This window comes from Choloepus didactylus, chromosome 10 (genome assembly GCF_015220235.1).
Source record: "Choloepus didactylus isolate mChoDid1 chromosome 10, mChoDid1.pri, whole genome shotgun sequence".
Lineage (NCBI taxonomy): Eukaryota > Metazoa > Chordata > Mammalia > Pilosa > Megalonychidae > Choloepus > Choloepus didactylus.
In genome coordinates this window covers 118,094,568-118,110,770 of record NC_051316.1, presented here as the reverse complement: position 1 = coordinate 118,110,770, position 16,203 = coordinate 118,094,568, and positions in this window count along the sequence as shown.

The window sequence follows — 16,203 nt, the reverse complement described above, 5'->3', positions numbered from 1 at the left end:
CTTTTATTGGCAAAGTCTCTCAGCATTTGTTGGTCTGTGAAAAATTTAAGCTCTCCCTCAAATTTGAAGGAGAGTTTTGCTGCATAAAGTATTCTTGGTTGGAAATTTTTCTCTCTGAGAATTTTAAATATGTCATGCCACTGCCTTCTTGCCTCCATGGTGGCCGCTGAGTAGTCACAACTTAGTCTTATGTTATTTCCTTTGTATGTGGTGAATTGCTTTTCTCTTGCTGCTTTCAGAACTTGCTCCTTCTCTTCAGTATTTAAGAGTCTGATCAGAATATGTCTCGGAGTGGGTTTATTTGGATTTATTCTATTTGGAGTTTGCTGAGCATTTATGCTTTGTGTATTTATATTGTGTAGAAGGTTGGGGAAGTTTTCCTTAACAATTTCTTTGAATACTCTTTCTAGACCTTTACCCTTCTCTTCCCCTTCTGGGACACCAATGAGTCTTAAGTTTGGACGTTTCATTTTATCTATCGTATCCCTGAGATCCATTTTGATTTTTTCGATTTTTTTCTCCATTCTTTCTTTTGTTCTTTCATTTTCTGTTCTGTGGACTTCTAGGACACTGAGACATTGTTCAGCTTCCTCTAATCTTGTATTGTGAATATCCAGAGTCTTTTTAATTTGGCCTACAGTTTCTTTTATTTCCATAAGATCTTCTATTTTTTTATTTACTCTTGCAATGTCTTCTTTATGCTCTTCTAGGGTCTTCTTTATGTCACTTATATCCTGGGCCATGGTCTTCTTGATGTCCTTCAAATACTTTGCCATGTTTTCATTCCTCGATTGGAGTTCTTTGATTAATTCTGCCAAGTACTGAGTATCTTCCCATATCTTGATTTGTGTGTTTGGAGTTGGATTCTCCATATCGTCTGGTTTTATCATATACATTAAGATTTTCTGTTGTTTTTGGCCTCTTGGCATTTGTTTTTCTTGATAGGGTTCTTTCAAGTTGTAAAAAAAAGGATATCGATCTAATTTTTCAGAAACACAGTTTGGTGGTGTACACTTTCTCTAACTAACCAGCAGATGGCGTCTGTGAGTTACCCATACCCCTCAAGTCAGTACTCCACCTTGTCCCCATGGTGTGTGGGAAAGTGATTCTTGTGGGGGTCAGTTGGAGAACTCAGTTTGGGTGTGTTGCTGGAGCTGTCCACCCTGAATGTGGGGCGTGTGTATGGGTGGCCAGGGAGGAAGGTCAGCTTAAATATTCAAATCCCCCAGGTTCCTAGAGATTCAAGGCCACCGCAAGAGTCTAAGCCTTCATTTCAGTTCAGCCCCAGACCCTCTCTCTCGCTGTCCCACAAACCACCAGACTTGGCGTAGCGTCCCTGGGTTCTCCGAGTGGGTTCCCGCTCCCAGCCGTGATTCCAGGAGCTCAGCCAAGGGAATGCCATGCTACATCACCAGTGCACGCCATCCCTCAAGGGAAGCCCCGGGCCGCTGGGCCATGCAGTGGTGCTCTGAGCCTGAAGCAAAGATGGCCGAACGGGGAGTCTCAACCCCCCCACACACACAGTTCCTCCTTCCCAGCTCCGGGACAACTGGTGGGGCTCTGGGCTGTGGGCACAGCCCCAGGCAGGAGTTTTTCCAGCCCTCCGGTGAGCCAGCTGTGAGCCGCGGGGTTTCTTTCAGCTTCCGGCTCTCCCCTCTGTTCCCCCAACCCCGAGGATATCTGCAGCGGGCTATCCTACAGGCCAGACACCAAGAGGCTGGCCCAGCCCCCTCTTGCTGTGTTTTACTGTGTAGTTCCCGCTATCGCAGCTGCAGCCACTCCTGGGTTTTTCCTTTTTTTTTTTTAAAAGAGCCAGTCCGTCTCCAAATGCCAAGCCCTGACTTCCCCACAACACCGCGCAGCTGCAGGTCTTCCAGCCAGCTTACTCGCTCATTTCAGAATGCAGACTCCCGGTTTCACCATGTATATGGCCCCTGTGGAACTAGCAGAACTTGTCCAGCTAGTGCATCACTGTAACTGGTATTCTGGGTCACTTTCTGGTTTTTATCTAGTGTTTTTCACAGAGGTGTTTTTTTGCCCTGTCTCACCTAGCCGCCATCTTAGTTTCTCCGCCTATTGCTACTTTTGCTAAACTAAGCTGCTTCCATTCAGGGCAGTGTCTTGATCATTTTATCCCCCCCTTATGGCCCAGTATCTAGGAGTGATACACAGTAGATGTGAAGTGAGTGATAACAATGAATGGTGCAGGGTGAAGGAAGGGATTTGTAGGGGATGGCTGCAGGCACCATTAGGTTGGATACTGGGATGGTAGATTGAACTAAGAAAGGAAACATGGGAGGAAGGATAGCTTGGGGTAGCAGGAAAGGACTTGAACCTGGTTGGCAAATGTTGAGCTTGAGGTGCCTGTGGCAGTCAGATATTTAGGGCTGGGGCTCTACAGAAAGGTATGGCCTGAAAATAGGTTTGAGAATAATGAGAGAGGGAGATGCTTAAAGTAATGGGACAGAAGGTTCAGACCTCTCATGCTCAGAGGTTAATCTGAACCTCTCTTAATAGACTTTCCAAGACCTCCTGTTTGTTTTTTACTACCAACCTATACTCTTCACCTGAGTACCAGCTCAAACCATCTTGGAGGCCACAGGTGTGAGTTCCACACTTGGATCTCAGAGAAAGCACCCCAGTTGGCTCCTTGAGGCCTCTATGACTTCTTCTTGCTCATGATCCAATAGTTACAGAGTAAAGTCTAGACATTATAGAAGACTCACAATCCATCTCCTCTCCCTTCCCTCTCCAGTTTTCCAGCTTATTAGGAAATTCACAAGGGGTGAACTGGAAGCCCCATTCTTCGATAAATACAAGAGTAAAAAAACATAACTTGTCCAGAAAAGCAAAATATATAGTCTGAACATTCCCGTACAGAGGCGGGAAAACTAATGTTTAATGCCAACAACAATAAAATGGTAATATATCTTCAATGGTCCACTACTATCCTTTCTCTGATAAATTAAAAATTAACCTCCCACTTCAAATGTTCTCGGAGATCTCAACTTTGATATAAGAAGTGAGACAATTTAACCTTGTCAATTACAGATTCCCATGTGACTCCCTAGCTCATATGAATAATATGACCTTACATTTAGCAGAGGGCACCATATTTCAGCAAAAATCAAATTACTCCAATAAATTTATTCCTCTGAACCTCAAACCATCCCTTGATGGCAAAGAGAAGGCTAGGTGGTTATCTCAAATTTTCTTTGACAAACCTAGCCACAGTTATCAAACAGTGGTCTAAGGTTGCTTACCAAGGCAACACAAAATTAATATCTCGAAATCAAATCAGAAGCCAGACACCAGGTTCAGTATTTTCCCCACTAGGCCAGGCTGCCTGTCAGCCTTTCCATGTACCTAAGAAACTGCCATCCATGAAAATAATCTTACAGGAGTATGACTAGGAAACCAAGGCCCAGAGAGCTTAAGTGACTTGCTCTAAGTCATACAGATATTGAGAAGCAGAGCAAAGTATGAGCACAGAACTCCTAATTCCTTTTGTAGAAATTGTGGCTCTTAAAATTCATTGTTTTTATAAAAATAATAATTATATCTAATGTTTACTGAGTATATACTCAATAGCCAAACATTGTTCTAAGCAGTTCCATGCATTAATTATTTAATCTGGTGATTTTAACTCATTTTACTGACAGAGATACTGAGTGTTAGAAAGGTTAAATAACTTGTTTAAATTTACATAGCTAGTTAAGTAACGAAGCCAGAAATTGAATCCAGGTCTGTATGATTAAATTCAAATTCTATGCCACTATGCAGTGCTGCCCACAATGACCTAGGATTCAGAATTTGAAGGAACCTTACTGATCATCCTTCTCAATCCCTTACCCAGGTATGAGTAATCCCTTCGACGACGTCTCTGATACAGAAGATCCAGCCTTTGTTTCAACACCCAGTGATAGAACACTTACTGTCTAAGGAGGCAACTCACCCCATTGAAGGGCACCTGAAACCCACCTCCCAGAGCCTTCTAATCACTGGTGCAAGTTCTAGAAAATAACAGAGCAGTGTCTATAGGAAGAACAGGGAAAGAAATAGAAATGGCATCTCTAAGGACAGCAAACTTAATTTATGGGATCAATATGCAAACAGATTGAAACTGATTGTGTCTTAAAACTTCAACTTTCATATGAGACCAAGGAAATAGATACCTATTTGGTACAGGATCTAAATTTTCTAAATGGTACAACTCTACAGTCGATTTGTTCAAACACCACAATTGCGTGGAACTTTGAATAGGCACTGAGATACAGTAGGTTAGTATAGGCTGGAGTGAAATAGTGACACATCCTAGAGTAATTTGGGCAGATAATAAAAAATATATTTACAGCCTCCCCCTCCCCAGCCCCGAGGATCTGGGGAAAGGTGCAGATGTCTTGGACATCCTCACCTGGACTGGTGTTGATGTTGTCATAAACACTGGGACTGGCGGTTTGATGTGCTGAGCCCTCGAGCATGGGACTTGCCCTTATGAAGCTCATTACCACAAAGGAGAGTCTAAAGTTGTATGTAATGGTGCCTAAGAGTCTCCCCCTGAGTACCTCTTTGTTGCTCAGATGTGGCCCTCTCTCTCTCTAACTGAGCCATCTCAACAGGTGAACTCGCTGCCCTCCCCGCTACGTGGGACCCGACTCCCAGGGGTGTAAATCTCCCTGGTAACGCAGAGTATGACTCCCGGGGATGAATGTGGATCCAGCATCGTGGGACTGAGAGTATCTTCTTGACCAAAAGGGGGATGCAAAATGAGACAAAATAGTTTCAGTGGCTGAGAGATTCCAAATGGAGTAGAGAGGTCACTCTGGTGAACATTCTTATGCACTATATAGATAACACCTCTTAGGCTTTAATGTATTGGATTAGCTAGAAGTAAATACCTGAAACTACCAAACTCCAACCCAGCAGTCTGGACTCCTGAAGACAAATATATAATAATGTAGATTACAAGGGGTGACAGTGTGATTGTGAAGACCTTGTGGATCACACCCCCTTTATCTAGTGTATGGATGAGTGGAGGAATGGGTACAAAAACTAAAGGACAAATGGGGTGGGATGGGGGGATGATTTGGGTGTTCTTTTTTCACTTTTATTTTTTATTCTTGTTCTGGTTCTTTCTGATGTAAGGAAAATGTTCAGAGATAGATTGTGGTGATGAACGCATAACTATATTATCATACTGTCGACAGTGGATTGTATATCATGGATGATTGTATGGTGTGTGGATGTATTTCAATAAAACTGAATTTAATAAAAAAAAATATGCAAACAGATGCAACCTTTCCAGCTTTATTTCTCTCTGAGCTCATGGAGGTACTAGTCCAGCAACAATTCAAAAGCGGCATCCCAATATGCATAGATAACTTCGAAATCCTCAGGAGCAAGAAGTTAAGTATCTGCTAGCTCCTGGGCCAGGAACAATTCACAAACCCTGAATGATTGTCCAGGATACGTGGTGTCTTTCCCAGCAATGGATACCTGTCACGGCTCTCCGGTCACTTCCTGAGGAGAATGTGTGGCTACAGCTTCCAAAAAGCTCCAAAACTCACCAATTGTTACTGGGCATTGTTCAAAAGCCATTTGTCTTCATTGGAAAGTTAACTGAAACCTGCTGAAGGAGTAGGAAGATTCTCATATGGCTCACAATTACAAGATCCAAACTAAAACCCACATTTCCTTCTCCCCTTGTGTCTCAGACTCTCTTCTGAGCATGGATGTACCCTCGAATGGCACTTAGAACAACACTCAGAGTGTGTATAAATGTGTAACCACACATAACAGACCCAGCAACACTGGGATTGGGACTAGAGATTGCAGTTTTTTTCCAGTTTGGGTTTCAGGATCTTTGAAGGGTTTTGTCTAGAATACAATAAATCCCTGTGTGATAAAACTAAACTAAATTAAAACCTAAAATAGAGTGGTAAATGGGAATCCCGTATTTTATTCATGACTGTTCTGTAAAACAACTTCTAAAAATAAATAAATAAATGGAAGCTTAAAAACTATTTAGCACCTCATTATATAATTGAGGAAATAGAGGCCCAGAGAGGGGAAGGGACTCAATAAAGGCTGTACGTGTTTTTCATGTCAAAAAATACCTCCTTTTGTGTTTTTTTGACAGAGAGACTCATAGAATCCCATTGTATTTTAATAATCTTAGTGAATAAAATTGTAAAATGTGACCGACTTACTAAGATTTTCTTGACGCCAAGACTTCTGGAAGTTGTCTTAAATAGGAAATACGTGAATAACTTTTTTTTAATAACAAGCTGTAATGCAACTTGACCTCAAAGAGAGAAATCACAGTTCCCAAGGAAGAGAGGAAAACATGCCCATTAATGCCCTAATCTGCCTTCCCCTTTGGGGACTTCCACAAAAGAACCCTTCAGTACTTTGCCAGGTCAGTGTTACTCGTCCCCAAGTGGTGTGATGAAAAAAAGGCCAGTCATACCCCATGATCGATTAATATGTCAACGGTCAGACACTAAAGAGCTCATGGGCCAAATGAAGAATTGAGAAAACTTCTTTAATAATTCAGGGTTAAAAAAAAGAAATGTTCATGTGGGAAAAGACAATGGAAAGTGTAACTAAAATTCCTGAATTGTTTGATGAGCACAATAAGTCTCAACAGTAGTGTCCTAGTACACTTAAGTATAGAGGTCGGTTGAGAGATCCCTTATTATTCTTACAAATTAAGGTAACAGTGTTTGAAAATCATTTGCTTTTCTTAAAAAATTAAATAAAATAAAATTAATTAATTAATTAAAAATAACAAAAACAAATTCCTATGTAACCTATATAAAGCTGAGTCACCTCATATTAGAGCCCTAGCTGCTAAAATAAATACCATATGATGAGATGGCTTAAAGCAGGAATTTACTGGTTCATGGTTTCAGAGACTAGAAGGCTTGCTTCCTCCCAGGGCCAATATCTTCTGGCTGGCGGGCAACCTTTGGGGTTCCTGGATTACCTGCTACGTGGCAGTGCCCCAGGCAGCATGCATTCCAGGTTCTATTGACTTCCAACCCTTGGTGGCTCCTTGTGGCTGTCTCCCTGGGTCCCTCTCTGTAAGGCCTCCAGCAAAAGAATTAAGACCCATCCTGATTCCATTGGGCCACACCTTAACTGAAGTAACCTCATCAAAAGCTCCTATTTACAATGGGTTCACACCCACAGGAAAGGATTAAAATTAAGAACATGTTTTTCTGGGGTACATAACTCCAAGCCACCATACACCTTATGGCCCAGTGTCTACACAAAGGTGCATCCACCAATCCAATATAAAAATGGCAAAATGAAAGTGTATATTTATCTCTTCACTCTCTCCCCAAACCTAAATACAACACTAAGGGGGAAAAAAAAGAAGGATTTTAAAAAAACCCATAAGTATAAAGACAAGGAACAGGATAAACAAAAGATGAAAGAGGTCATTGAATTTTTGGAAGATAAAAAGCAAATAGTTGTGTTTTTTCCTCAGTGACTTAGCAAAGCAGAGGAAGCTGTAAACAAAGTTACTAAACAGGAGTATATAGATAACATGTGAACTAATTTTTCCAATGACTTTTTTCCCCCAGAAAAGCCTCAGGACTTGAAAGTATCAGGCACTGCAGTGGTCTAAAAATAAGGGGGATTTGTTCTAAATCTGTATACAGCTTCCATTTCCTCTTAGAATGTAGAAAGCTGCCCATCCCCAACCCCCACTCCCCAAAAAAACACAACTAAAACAACAATAAAAAACAAAGGAGCTCCCACCCTAAATTGAAAAAAAAAAAGCCATAGAGTCTAAAAAATGATAACTGTTTTCAAGCACATCAAAAAGTTGACGTTACAAGACAACCAAATAACATGAATTCCAAACAAGGCTCTCCAAGGAGACATAGTGGAGGCCAGCCACGTAAGCAGGTGAGAAGGAATCAGCTAAAATTTTAGTGAGGTAAGAGTCATGTCATCTTGGAATAGTTGGAGGTCCCAGACACAAAGAGACTTTGTACTCACAAGATGGGAGCAGAGCAAGAGAACAGAGAGGCAGCCCCTGGCAGGAGGTAACTGGCAACTTCTGGGAGACAGGCAGAAAGCCCAATCATTTCCCTTCTCTCCTGCAAAGCAAAAGCCTAAGTCACTAGAAATGGGGTAGCAAACCCACAGGCCCCTAGAACACTGGCAGAGATCCATGTAACTGGGGAAGGGTAAAATGTTTAAAAATTCTCTACTCCTGGGTGAAGAGCTAGAAATCCTCTTGGGCACAGGATCCCCAAAACAACCACAGATTCAGAGCAGAATGGGGAGGATTGGTGAGATGGACCCACCCCTAAACCCCAGGCACACCAGGTCAGACGAAGACAAATGCTGGACTAGTAAAACAGGTAACCAACTCTACCCCCACCACAAGCCAGACACTAAGAGGCAACAGCTGTTTGCTGCTGGGGGCGAGCAAGCCCAGGGAGAGAGCTGCTGTCTGTGCACAGGCATGCAGGGAGAGCTGCAAGCTGAGGGGAAGGGAAACACTGAGGAAAGCCTTCCAGCACCCCAGCTCTAACCTCAAAGCACAAGGGAACAGCAGCCCAGCACGAGGGGAATTTGCAGCCTATGGTACATTAATGGTAATGATAGCAACCCAAAACCCAAACACAGCTCCAGTCCTGCCTAAACTATTCAAGATGTGCCCTATCCAGGTGAACATCCTAGCACCTCAGTCTCTGCTGCTCCACACAATACCTGGCCTTCAATCAAAACTTAGGAGGCCCCTAAAACAGCAAGAAGAAATGTCTCATTGTGAAGAGACAAAATAATCAACAGAACCAGACTCAGAGATGATCCAGATGTTAGAAATATTGCCTCCAGGGAGATGGAAATTATAAGAGTCAAGTGGAAAGGTTAGAAATGAAAATCGTATCAGAGATAAAAAAATTCCTTTGTAGAGCTAAACCATAGACTTGACTCTGAGGAAGGCATCTGTGAACTTGCAATAGGTCAACAGAAATCCAAATTAAAACACAAAGAGAGAGGCGGGGCAAGATGGCAGACTGGTGAGCTGTATGTTTTAGTTACTCCTCCAGGAAAGTAGGTAGAAAGCCAAGAACTGCGTGGACTGGACACCACAGAGCAATCTGACTTTGGGCATACTTCATACAACACTCATGAAAACGTGGAACTGCTGAGATCAGCGAAATCTGTAAGTTTTTGCGGCCAGGGGACCCGCGCCCCTCCCTGCCAGGCTCAGTCCCGGGGGAGGAGGGGCTGTCAGCTCCAGGAAGGAGAAGGGAGAACTGCAGTGGCAGCCCTTATCGGAAACTCATTCTACTGATCCAAACTCCAACCATAGATAGACTGAGACCAGACACCAGAGAATCTGAGAGCAGCCAGCCCAGCAGAGAGGAGACAGGCATAGAAAAAAAACAACACGAAAAACTCCAAAATAAAAGCGGAGGATTTTTGGAGTTCTGGTGAACATAGAAAGGGGAAGGTCCCTGAGGCGCATATGCAAATCCTGAAGAAAAGCAGATCTCTCTGCCCTGTGGACCTTTCCTTAATGGCCCTGGTTGCTTTGTCTCTTAGCATTTCAATAACCCATTAGATCTCTGAGGAGGGCCCGATTTTTTGTTTTTTTTTCTTTTTCTTTTTTTTTTTTTAATCCTTTTTTCTTTTTCTAAAACAATTACTCTAAGAAGCCCAATACAGAAAGCTTCAAAGACTTGCTATTTGGGCAGGTCAAGTCAAGAGCAGAACTAGGAGAGCTCTGAGACAAAACGCAATAATCCAGTGGCTGAGAAAATTCACTAAACACCACAACTTCCCACGAAAAGGGGGGTGTCCGCTCACAGCCATCATCCTGGTGGACAGGAAACACTCCTGCCCATCGCCAGCCCCATAGCCCAGAACTGCCCCAGACAACCCAGTGTGACGGAAGTGCTTCAAATAACAGGCACACACCACAAAACTGGGCATGGACATTAGCCTTCCCTGCAACCTCAGCTGATTGTCCCAGAGTTGGGAAGGTAGAACAGTGTGAATTAACAAAGCCCCATTCAGCCATCATTTAGGCAGACTGGGAGCCTCCCTACACAGCCCAGCAGCCCAGAACTGCCCTGGGGGGACAGCACTCACCTGTGACATAGCACAGTCATCCCTCAACAGAGGACCCGGGGTGCACGGCCTGGAAGAGGGGCCCACTTGCAAGTCTCAGGAGCCATACGCCAATACCAAGGACTTGTGGGTCAGTGGCAGAGACAAACTGTGGCAGGACTGAACTGAAGGATTAGACTATTGCAGCAGCTTTAAAACTCAAGGATCACCAGGGAGATTTGATTGTTAGAGCCACCCCCCCCCCTCCCTGACTGCCCAGAAACACGCCCCATATACAGGGCAGGCAACACCAACTACACACGCAAGCTTGGTACACCAATTGGACCCCACAAGACTCACTCCCCCACTCACCAAAAAGGCTAAGCAGGGGAGAACTGGCTTGTGGAGAACAGGTGGCTCGTGGACGCCACCTGCTGGTTAGTTAGAGAAAGTGTACTCCATGAAGCTGTAGATCTGATAAATTAGAGATAAGGACTTCAATTGGTCTACAAATCCTAAAAGAACCCTATCAAGTTCAGCAAATGCCACGAGGCCAAAAACAACAGAAAATTATAAAGCATATGAAAAAACCAGACGATATGGATAACCCAAGCCCAAGCACCCAAATCAAAAGACCAGAAGAGACACAGCACCTAGAGCAGCTACTCAAAGAACTAAAGATGAACAATGAGACCATAGTACGGGAGATAAAGGAAATCAAGAAGACCCTAGAAGAGCATAAAGAAGACATTGCAAGACTAAATAAAAAAATGGATGATCTTATGGAAATTAAAGAAACTGTTGACCAAATTAAAAAGATTCTGGACACTCATAGTACAAGACTAGAGGAAGTTGAACAACGAATCAGTGACCTTGAAGATGACAGAATGGAAAATGAAAGCATAAAAGAAAGAATGGGGAAAAAATTGAAAAAATCGAAATGGACCTCAGGGATATGATAGATAATATGAAACGTCCAAATATAAGACTCATTGGTGTCCCAGAAGGGGAAGAAAAGGGTAAAGGTCTAGGAAGAGTATTCAAAGAAATTGTTGGGGAAAACTTCCCAAATCTTCTAAACAACATAAATACACAAATCATAAATGCTCAGCGAACTCCAAATAGAATAAATCCCAATAAACCCACTCCGAGACATATACTGATCACGCTATCAAACACAGAAGAGAAGGAGCAAGTTCTGAAAGCAGCAAGAGAAAAGCAATTCACCACATACAAAGGAAACAGCATAAGACTAAGTAGTGACTACTCAGCAGCCACCATGGAGGCGAGAAGGCAGTGGCACGATATATTTAAAATTCTGAGTGAGAAAAAATTTCCAGCCAAGAATACTTTATCCAGCAAAGCTCTCCTTCAAATTTGAGGGAGAGCTTAAATTTTTCACAGACAAACAAATGCTGAGAGAATTTGCTAACAAGAGACCTGCCCTACTGGAGATACTCAAGGGAGCCCTACAGACAGAGAAACAAAGAAAGGACAGAGAGACTTGGAGAAAGGTTCAGTACTAAAGAGATTCGGTATGGGTACAATAAAGGATATTAATAGACAGAGGGGAAAAATATGACAAACATAAACCAAAGGATAAGATGGCTGATTCAAGAAATGCCTTCACGGTTATAACGTTGAATGTAAATGGATTAAACTCCCCAATTAAAAGATATAGATTCGCAGAATGGATCAAAAAAAATGAACCTTCAATATGTTGCATACAAGAGACTCATCTTAGACACAGGGACACAAAGAAACTGAAAGTGAAAGGATGGAAAAAAATATTTCATGCAAGCTACAGCCAAAAGAAAGCAGGTGTAGCAATATTAATCTCAGATAAAATAGACTTCAAATGCAGGGATGTTTTGAGAGACAAAGAAGGCCACTACATACTAATAAAAGGGGCAATTCAGCAAGAAGAAATAACAATCGTAAATGTCTATGCACCCAATCAAGGTGCCACAAAATACATGAGAGAAACACTGGCAAAACTAAAGGAAGCAATTGATGTTTCCACAATAATTGTGGGAGACTTCAACACATCACTCTCTCCTATAGATTGATCAACCAGACAGAAGACCAATAAGGAAACTGAAAACCTAAACAATCTGATAAATGAATTAGATTTAACAGACATATACAGGACATTACATCCCAAATCACCAGGATACACATACTTTTCTAGTGCTCATGGAACTTTCTCCAGAATAGATCATATGCTGGGACATAAAACAAGCCTCAATAAATTTAAAAAGATTGAAATTATTCAAAGCACATTCTCTGACCACAGTGGAATACAATTAGAAGTCAATAACCATCAGAGACTTAGAAAATTCACAAATACCTGGAGGTTAAACAACACACTCCTAAACAATCAGTGGGTTAAAGAAGAAATAGCAAGAGAAATTGCTAAATATATAGAGACGAATGAAAATGAGAACACAACATACCAAAACCTATGGGATGCAGCAAAAGCAGTGCTAAGGGGGAAATTTATAGCACTAAACGCATATATTAAAAAGGAAGAAAGAGCCAAAATCAAAGAACTAATGGATCAACTGAAGAAGCTAGAAAATGAACAGCAAACCAATCCTAAACCAAGTACAAGAAAAGAAATAACAAGGATTAAAGCAGAAATAAATGACATAGAGAACAAAAAAACAATAGAAAGGATAAATATCACCAAAAGTTGGTTCTTTGAGAAGATCAACAAGATTGACAAGCCCCTAGCTAGACTGACAAAATCAAAAAGAGAGAAGACCCATATAAACAAAATAATGAATGAAAAAGGTGACATAACTGCAGATCCTGAAGAAATTTAAAAAATTATAAGAGGATACTATGAACAACTGTACGGCAACAAACTGGATAATGTAGAGGAAATGGACAATTTCCTGGAAACATATGAACAACCTAGACTGACCAGAGAAGAAATAGAAGACCTCAACCAACCCATCACAAGCAAAGAGATCTAATCAGTCATCAAAAATCTTCCCACAAATAAATGCCCAGGGCCAGATGGCTTCACAGGGGAATTCTACCAAACTTTCCAGAAAGAACTGACACCAATCTTACTCAAGCTCTTTCAAAACATTGAAGAAAATGGAACACTACCTAACTCATTTTATGAAGCCAACATCAATCTAATACCAAAACCAGGCAAAGATGCTACAAAAAAGGAAAACTACCGGCCAATCTCCCTAATGAATATAGATGCAAAAATCCTCAACAAAATACTTGCAAATTGAATCCAAAGACACATTAAAAAAATCATACACCATGACCAAGTGGGGTTCATTCCAGGCATGCAAGGATGGTTCAACATAAGAAAATCAATCAATGTATTACAACACATTAACAAGTCAAAAGGGAAAAATCAATTGATCATCTCAATAGATGCTGAAAAAGCATTTGACAAAATCCAACATCCCTTTTTGATAAAAACACTTCAAAAGGTAGGAATTGAAGGAAACTTCCTCAACATGATAAAGAGCATATATGAAAAACCCACAGCCAGCATAGTACTCAATGGTGAGAGACTGAAAGCCTTCCCTCTAAGATCAGGAACAAGACAAGGATGCCCGCTGTCACCACTGTTATTCAACATTGTGCTGGAAGTGCTAGCCAGGGCAATCTGGCAAGACAAAGAAATAAAAGGCATCCAAATTGGAAAAGAAGAAGTAAAACTGTCATTGTTTGCAGATGATATGATCTTATATCTAGAAAACCCTGAGAAATCGACGATACAGCTACTAGAGCTAATAAACAAATTTAGCAAAGTAGCGGGATACAAGATTAATGCACATAAGTCAGTAATGTTTCTATATGCTAGAAATGAACAAACTGAAGAGACACTCAAGAAAAAGATACCATTTTCAATAGCAACTAAAAAAATCAAGTACCTAGGAATAAACTTAACCAAAGATGTAAAAGACCTATACAAAGAAAACTACATAACTCTACTAAAAGAAATAGAAAAATATTCCATGTTCATGGATAGGAAGACTAAATGTCATTAAGATGTCAATTCTACCCAAACTCATCTACAGATTCAATGCAATCCCAATCAAAATTCCAACAACCTACTTTGCAGACTTGGAAAAGCTAGTTATCAAATTTATTTGGAAAGGGAAGATGCCTCGAATTGCTAAAGACACTCTAAAAAAGAAAAACGAAGTGGGAGGACTTACACTCCCTGACTTTGAAGATTATTATAAAGCCACAGTTGCCAAAACAGCATGGTACTGGCACAAAGATAGACATATAGATCAATGGAATCGAATTGAGAATTCGGAAATAGACCCTCAGATCTATGGCCGACTGATCTTTGATAAGGCCCCCAAAGTCACTGAACTGAGTCCTAATGGTCTTTTCAACAAATGGGGCTGGGAGAGTTGGATATCCATATCCAAAAGAATGAAAGAGGACCCCTACCTCACCCCCTACACAAAAATTAACTCAAAATGGACCAAAGATCTCAATATAAAAGAAAGTACCATAAAACTCCTAGAAGATAATGTAGGAAAACATCTTCAAGACCTTGTATTAGGTGGCCACTTCCTAGACTTTACACCCAAAGCACAAGCAACAAAAGAGAAAATAGATAAATGGGAACTCCTCAAGCTTAGAAGTTTCTGCACCTCAAACGAATTTCTCAAAAAGGTAAAGAGGCAGCCAACTCAATGGGAAAAAATTTTTGGAAACCATGTATCTGACAAAAGACTGATATCTTGCATATATAAAGAAATCCTACAACTCAATGACAATAGTACAGTCGGCCCAATTATAAAATGGGCAAAAGATATGAAAAGACAGTTCTCTGAAGAGGAAATACAAATGGCCAAGAAACACATGAAAAAATGTTCAGCTTCACTAGCTATTAGAGAGATGCAAATTAAGACCACAATGAGATACCATCTAACACCGGTTAGAATGGCTGCCATTAAACAAACAGGAAACTACAAATGCTGGAGGGGATGTGGAGAAATTGAAACTCTTATTCACTGTTGGTGGGACTGTATAATGGTTCAGCCACTCTGGAAGTCAGTCTGGCACTTCCTTAGAAAACTAGATATAGAGTTACCATTCGATCCAGCGATTGCACTTCTCGGTATATACCCAGAAGATCGGAAAGCAGTGACACGAACAGATATCTGCACGCCAATGTTCATAGCAGCATTATTCACAATTGCCAAGAGATGGAAACAACCCAAATGTCCTTCAACAGATGAGTGGATAAATAAAATGTGGTATATACACACGATGGAATACTACGCGGCAGTAAGAAGGAACGATCTCATGAAACATATGACAACATGGATCAACCTTGAAGACATAATGCTAAGCGAAATAAGCCAGGCACAAAAAGAGAAATATTATATGCTACCACTAATGTGAACTTTGAAAAATGTAAAACAAATGGCTTTTAATGTAGAATGTAGGGGAACTAGCAATAGAGAGGAATTAAGGAAGGGGGAACAATAATCCAAGAAGAACAGATAAGCTATTTAACGTTCTGGGGATGCCCAGGAATGACTATGGTCTGTTAATTTCTGATGGATATAGTAGGAGCAAGTTCACAGAAATGTTGCTATATTAGGTAACTTTCTTGGGGCAAAGTAGGAACATGTTGGAAGTTAAGCAGTTATCTTAGGTTAGTTGTCTTTTTCTTACTCCCTTGTTATGGTCTCTTTGAAATGTTCTTTTATTGTATGTTTGTTTTCTTTTTAACTTTTTTTTCATACAGTTGATTTAAAAAAGAAGGGAAAGTTAAAAAAAAAAAAAAAAAAAAAAAACAAGGAAAAAAAAAAGATGCAGTGCCCCCTTGAAGAGCCTGTGGAGAATGCAGGGGTATTCGCCTACCCCACCTCCATGGTTGCTAACATGACCACAGACATAGGGGACTGGTGGTTTGATGGGTTGAGCCCTCTACCACAGGTTTTACCCTTGGGAAGACGGTTGCTGCAAAGGAGAGGCTAGGCCTCCCTATGGTTGTGCCTAAGAGCCTCCTCCCGAATGCCTCTTTGTTGCTCAGATGTGGCCCTCTCTCTCTACCTAAGCCAACTTGAAAGGTGAAATCACTGCCCTCCCCTCTACGTGGGATCAGACACCCAGGGG